We start from the raw sequence: 7,829 nt of genomic DNA on the forward strand, positions 1-7,829 counted from the left end.
TGCAAGTAAGGTTTATTCACCAATGTTGGGATGGTTTAATGATGAACATTGTCAATCTTTTGAAATGAATAAGAGCTTCACTTATATGTGCAAACTGAGTTGCAATATTTTCATGCCTTGTACTTCTTGTGCAAATTTTTTGGCTTTAGATTTTATGAACTATGCAAGTTACTCATCTATTCATGTGTCATATATGCAAAAATCAAGGGAAGTAAAAATGGATGACATATACATATACAACATGTACACCTTGTCTCTTTTGTTAGCCACATTTCAGATTAAGCAACGCCGAGGACGGCTTTATTTTCAAGAAGGGGAGGATGATGAGGACATGACTACCTTGGATATGACCAAAAATATTGCATATATGCATATTTGTCAGGTGATTTCTAGTGCAAACTATTCAATAATCTATTTATGTTATCCAGAACAAAAATACTTCACACACTTTTGTGTTTTGTCTAATTGCAGGTGTATGGGACATTTGTACAATCCACATATGAAGATAAGGAAGAAAGAGATGATTATTTGCTGTCCAAAAAGTTCTCTCACGTCACTTTTGGCCCAAGAGAAGATAGAGTCCAAGTCTCTCACGTTCTGGATTCAGATTCGGACTGCACAGACACACCTGACTCAAAACGCACACAAGTTTTTCATACGGACTCCGAATTGGGTGATTCTTTTTTTGTTGGAAACTAGATTTCATGCACTTTCCAACCCAATTGGAATCACCTTCAAATTCGTCCGGAGCGTTGAGTTGTGGACGAAACAATCTGATGCTGCAGCAGAATCCGAGTCAAACTACAAGTCCAAAGGTGTTACATCACCTTCACTTGGGCCCATTGGCCTTGTACGACCTAGATTTAGTTTTAGGCTGCCTTGGGACGTCCTCCCACCTCCTTGGCCGCCACCCCTTGCTCCTATATAAGTAGATCCATCTAGTAGCTTTTCCTTGGGATTTGTTTAGTTAAAAGTTAGCCATTGCAACTTCGTGTACTTCGTTTGTGTCCAACGACCAGACCAAGACCGCTTACGGATCCCCGCCTTTATCAATACTTCATATATACTCGCAATATTCAGATTGCTTTTATCATATTCTTGCTTGTTCTTCGATTGCTTGCAGGAATAGACCTTCGTGGTCAGGTTGATTGTGCTCCAGCGTGGTTAATAACCTCTCGGAGTTGGTTTAGCGATTGCTAAGGCGCAACGTCGTGCACGTTTGTAGTCGGATCGTCAAAGTCATCTTCACCAAATCGATAGTTATCATCTCATCGAAAGATCGGGACACCCCGCCTTTATCACCTAGGACCAGCACAGTACCGTCGTTGAGCGTTTATTCAACATTGCATCTTTGAATTGATTATTGCTAATTTTTTGCTACCATATATAGCCAACCCAGCTCCACATATTTCTACACCGTGTATACGTACGCTCCCCTGGTAATCGCTTTACTCAATATTAGGAGTTACTTGACACCGCTGGTTGCCGATCACCGCCTGCTGCATGGTAAGAACTTGTAAGACATTGATATTTGCTTTACTGTGAGCGTTTTACCACCACATCCTAGTAGTTACAGGAACATTATTTTTGGGTTTTGTTTCTTGTTCTACTAATCATGACAGGATCCAGAGTCAATTCATGGGCTTTGTCGATCGCGGGAGACGTGCCACCACCTTTGCAAATACCACAACCGTCACGAGAGGTGCACAAACATCCAAATGCACATGATCAGGTTAATGTATCTATACCACCATTTAATGGCCGTTTTAAACCTGCTTTATATATTGAATGGGAGTTCGACATAAAAAATATATTTGCTTCCCATAATTTCGATGAACATAAAAAGGTTAAGGTTGCGGTTGGTTCTTTCACTGGTTATGCTTTGGTTTGGTGGAGTGAATATTGTCGGTTACACCTTGATTATATACCTACTACTTGGGATGATTTGAAACTTGCCATGCGACATACTTTCGTCCCTGCTTATTATACTCGTGACATGACTAAGAAGTTGCAACACTTAAAACAAGGTAGTGAAACTGTAACAAAATATTATGATGATTTACAAACTACCTTGTTGCATTCCTCTTTAGAAGAAAGTGAAGATGATTTTATGGATAGATTTTGGGGAGGATTAAACCGTGATATTCAAGAGATACTAATTCATGAAGAGTGTTATCCTATGGACCATTTGTTTCATCTTGCTTGCAAAGCTGAACAGGAAATAAAACGACGTGTTGGCGACGAGGAGAACAAGCGCACGGTGCACATTCCAAGAGTTGATATGATTGTTCCTTCAACTACTAGGCATACTATGACAACCACATCCGTTGTTGTCAGGACTACATCACCTCCACCATGTGACACATCGCCCCCGAGAGTGGCTACATCATCTGAGTTGATCATAAGAGGTAATGACAAAAGTACTGATCTTCCATCTCTACATGAGAATGATGAATGCCTTGTCAATTTGAATGCACCATCTGATGAGCTACCCACTACTTTGATCACACCACCTATTTTAGAGGACTACGTTGATAATTTGACTTTGCCATGTGATCAATCAACTGAAATACCAACAATTTTGAGTGCACCCATTGAATTAACTATTGATGGAAAAGAACCAATGTTTAATCATTTTGATATGACCTCTAATCTTGGTGATGATTCTGTGTTGAATGACTTATTGCATGTTTGCTTATTTAAGCATGTTGTAGCATGTAAATTTGATGCAAGTAAGGTTTATTCACCAATGTTGGGATGGTTTAATGATGAACATTGTCAATCTTTTAAAATGAATAAGAGATTCACTTATATGTGCAAACTGAGTTGCAATATTTTCATGCCTTCTACTTCTTGTGCTAATTTTTTGGCTTTAGATTTTATGAACTATGCAAGTTACTCATCTATTCATGTGTCATATATGCAAAAATCAAGGGAAGTAAAAATGGATGACATATACATATACAACATGTACACCTTGTCTCTTTTGTTAGCCACATTTCAGATTAAGCAACGCCGAGGACGGCTTTATTTTCAAGAAGGGGAGGATGATGAGGACATGACTACCTTGGATATGACCAAAAATATTGCATATATGCATATTTGTCAGGTGATTTCTAGTGCAAACTATTCAATAATCTATTTATGTTATCCAGAACAAAAATACTTCACACACTTTTGTGTTTTGTCTAATTGCAGGTGTATGGGACATTTGTACAATCCACATATGAAGATAAGAAAGAAAGAGATGTTTATTTGCTGTCCAAAAAGTTCTCTCACGTCACTTTTGGCCCAAGAGAAGATAGAGTCCAAGTCTCTCACGTTCTGGATTCAGATTCGGACTGCACAGACACACCTGACTCAAAACGGACACAAATTTTTCATACGGACTCCGAATTGGGTGATTCTTTTTTTGTTGGAAACTAGATTTCGTGCACTTTCCAACCCAATTGGAATCACCTTCAAATTCGTCCGGAGCGTTGAGTTGTGGACGAAACAATCTGATGCTGCAGCAGAATCCGAGTCGAACTACAAGTCCAAAGGTGTTACATCACCTCCACTTGGGCCCATTGGCCTTGTACGACCTAGATTTAGTTTTAGGCTGCCTTGGGACGTCCTCCCACCTCCTTGGCCACCACCCCTTGCTCCTATATAAGTAGATCCATCTAGTAGCTTTTCCTTGGGATTTGTTTAGTTAAAAGTTAGCCATTGCAACTTCGTGTACTTCGTTTGTGTCCAACGACCAGACCAAGACCGCTTACGGATCCCCACCATTATCAATACCTCATATATATTTGCAATATTCAGATTGCTTTATCATATTCTTGCTCGTTCTTCGATTGCTTGCAGGAATAGACCTTCGTGGTCAGGCTGACCGTGCTTCCGGCATCGTCAGTAACCTCAGGAGATTGGTTTAGCGATTGCTAAGGCGCAACGTCGTGCACGTTCGTAGTCGGATCGTCAAAGTCGTCTCCACCAAATCGATAGTTATCATCTCATCGAAAGATCGGGACACCTCCGCCTCTATCATAATCTGGTCGTCTTGCAACTGGTACAACGATTCGGTCTCTCCGGTCGAGGACTCGTCATCGGAATAGACGACGGTCTTGCTACCGTGTTCTGATTCGTCCTCACGCTCTCCTTCGTGGACGACTCCAACGAAGACACGCTTCACGGCCGGTTTAGCCCAGGTAGATCTCGCACGCTGAGCCGTCTCGATGAGGTCGGTGCAGATGTCCGGCTCAGGCCCAGGCTCACCGATTTTGCCAATGAAAACGTGTATGCCACCAAAGGGGACCCGGTACCCGTACTCAATCGAATCGGCCTCGGGACCCCATCCTGCGTCGTCGATATAGATCCTGCCCCGATGACTCTTGGTGATGAGGACATGACTACCTTGGATATGACCAAAAATATTGCATATATGCATATTTGTCAGGTGATTTCTAGTGCAAACTATTCAATAATCTATTTATGTTATCAAGAACAAAAATAATTCACACACTTTTGTGTTTTGTCTAATTGCAGGTGTATGGGACATTTGTACAATCCACATATGAAGATAAGGAAGAAAGAGATGTTTATTTGCTGTCCAAAAAGTTCTCTCACGTCACTTTTGGCCCAAGAGAAGATAGAGTCCAAGTCTCTCACGTTCTGGATTCAGATTCGGACTGCACAGACATACCTGACTCAAAACACACACAAGTTTTTCATACGGACTCCGAATTGGGTGATTCTTTTTTTGTTGGAAACTAGATTTCGTGCACTTTCCAACCCAATTGGAATCACCTTCAAATTCGTCCGGAGCGTTGAGTTGTGGACGAAACAATCTGATGCTGCAGCAGAATCCGAGTCAAACTACAAGTCCAAAGGTGTTACATCACCTCCACTTGGGCCCATTGGCCTTGTACGACCTATATTTAGTTTTAGGCTGCCTTGGGACGTCCTCCCACCTCCTTGGCCGCCACCCCTTGCTCCTATATAAGTAGATCCATCTAGTAGCTTTTCCTTGGGATTTGTTTAGTTAAAAGTTAGCCATTGCAACTTCGTGTACTTCGTTTGTGTCCAACGACCAGACCAAGACCGCTTACGGATCCCCACCTTTATCAATACTTCATATATACTCGCAATATTCAGATTGCTTTTATCATATTCTTGCTTGTTCTTCGATTGCTTGCAGGAATAGACGTTCGTGGTCAGGTTGATTGTGCTCCGGCGTGGTCAATAACCTCTCGGAGTTGGTTTAGCGATTGCTAAGGCGCAACGTCGTGCACGTTTGTAGTCGGATCGTCAAAGTCGTCTCCACCAAATCGATAGTTATCATCTCATCGAAAGATCGGGACACCCCCGCCTCTATCAATGATAAAGCAATCTAAATATTGTGAATATATATGAAGTATTGATAATGGTGGGGATCCGTAAGCGGTCTTGGTCTGGTCGTTGGACACAAACGAAGTACACGAAGTTGCAATGGCTAACTTTTAACTAAACGAATCCCCAGGAAAAAGCTACTAGATGGATCTACTTATATAGGAGCAAGGGGTGGCGGCCAAGGAGGTGGGAGGACGTCCCAAGGCAGCCTAAAACTAACCCTAGGTCGTACAAGGCTCATGGGCCCAAGTGGAGGTGATGCAACACCTTTGGGCTTGTAGTTTGACTCGGATTCTGCTGCAACGTCAGATTGTTTCGTTCGTAACTCAACGCTCCAGACGAATTTGAAGGTGAATCCAATTGGGATGGAAAGAGCACGAAATCTAATTTCCAACAGAAAAAGAATCACCCAATTTGAAGTCTGTATGAAAAAGTTGTTGGCGTTTTGAGTCAGGTATGTCAGTCCGAATCTGAATCCAGAACATGAGAGACTTGGACTCTATCTTCTCTTGGCCCAAAAGTGACGTGAGAGGACTTTTTGAACACAACCTAAACATCTCCTTTTCCCTTATCTTCATATGTGGATTGTACAAATGTCCCATGCACCTGCAATTAGACAAAACACAAAAGTGTGTGAAGTATTTTTGTTCTGGATAACATAAATAGACTATTGAATAGTTTGCATTAGAAATCACCTGACAAATATGCATGTATGCAATATTTTTGGTCGTGTCCAAGGTAGTCATGTCCTCATCAATATCCAAATCGATATATACTTCGCTCGCACCTGTAGATGACAGCGAGTACTCTGCAAGCACTTGATATTAAATTCGAATACAAAAAAGACATGCATAACACTACTTACCCTTGATTGATATAAATACAAACCTTTCAGTTTTCTGACAGTTGTTGATGTTACTATGACAACACGTCCCATAGAATCTTCATCAATTTGGTCGACCTTATTATCCCACAGTCTAATATTAACTTTTTGATCCCTGTATATTCCAACAGATATGACTATGAGCAGACATGATATTTTGTTCATACAATTTTATTTAAGTGTACTTACTCAATTCTAAGTACAATATCTCGAATCTTGGAAATCCCATGAGTTGTCTCCGTCTCTTCAATATTCCCTATATAACTTGCTACCCAAATGACATCTGCTAAATAAGATGGTGTTAATATGCGGTGAAGATTCAAGTTAATAATTTAAACAAATATAATCATACCGGATAAGTACATCCTCTGGCCATCTCTTGTGGAAAGAACTTCAACACTACAAAACATGAAACTTTGTTTTGCTATTTTGATATTTTAAGTCCCTTAATCTCTTGAATTTTTGTTGTGTGCAAGAAGTTAATAATCTTGTCGTCTTCAACTGGACGGAAATTCATGGCAGATGTAACCTTGAAATTTGCAATCATGTAGACTAAACCTTCTTGGATCAATGGCCTAAATTTGTTAACCATATGTTTTATTACCTTGGCATGTATCATAGTGCCCTGAAACATTATAATGGAGCCAGAAGATGCATTGGTATTTAAATCATAGTGACCTATTTATGTTGGAAAAAAATCCTTTTACCAATAAACTGACCTGTTCATCAAGCAGTATCATGTCAAGGCTCTAGTTCATTGTTATTGAGGTTAATGGTGTCCCATAGCCTAATTACTCTGACCTTCACTTTCAAGGAATCCTTCCCATTGTTAATCGCCTCGAGCATATCGTATGCCATTGTTTCAACTGAAAACAAAAGAATTTGACCTGTAAGCGAACACAATTTTGAAGATTAGAACTTGTTATAGTCTTAGCCAAATCAAAGACTTTATAATCGAAAAGAAAGATTAGTTTGTATGACATAGTAAGTGCAAAGCCTAACAATGTGATTGAACCAACAGAAAAAATAATCATCTAAAAATTGGGTGAAAAGAAACTGAACAGAGGCAACCGTCGCACCTAATAGGAGAATCTGACCAATGAGGATGTTGACAACGAACAGAATAATCAGAAAGAAAGATTAGTTTGTATGACATAGTAAGTGCAAAGCCTAACAATGTGATTGAACCAACAGAAAAAATAATCATCTAAAAATTGGGTGAAAAGCAACTGAATAGAGGCAACCGTTGCACCTAATAGGAGAATCTGACCAATGACGATGTTGACAATGAACAGAGCCTCCTTGATTTGAGATGGTCTATGTTATGCTGCAGGCTTAATTTATAGGCTAGCCTAATGGGCTTAGTTCTGCCCCGAGCAGATAGAGGCGGGGTGTCCCGTCTTTCAATGAGATGATGGATATCGCTTTGGTGGAAGTCGACTTTGACGATCCGACTACGAACGTGCGAGGACGTCGCGCCTTAGCAATCGCTAAACCAACTCCGAGAGGTTATCGACCACGCTGGAGCACGATCAACCTGACCACGAGGGTCTGTTTCCTGCGAGCAAACGAAGAA

At 40.7% G+C, this 7,829-nt stretch overlaps 1 pseudogene; it reads right to left on the reverse strand.

Annotated features, from left to right (window-relative positions):
• Positions 1 to 2,778: 2,778 nt before the first annotated feature.
• Positions 2,779 to 6,993, reverse strand: LOC119272265 (annotated as a pseudogene).
• Between the last annotated feature and the right edge of the window lie 836 nt (positions 6,994 to 7,829).

This window comes from Triticum dicoccoides, chromosome 3A (genome assembly GCF_002162155.2).
Source record: "Triticum dicoccoides isolate Atlit2015 ecotype Zavitan chromosome 3A, WEW_v2.0, whole genome shotgun sequence".
Lineage (NCBI taxonomy): Eukaryota > Viridiplantae > Streptophyta > Magnoliopsida > Poales > Poaceae > Triticum > Triticum dicoccoides.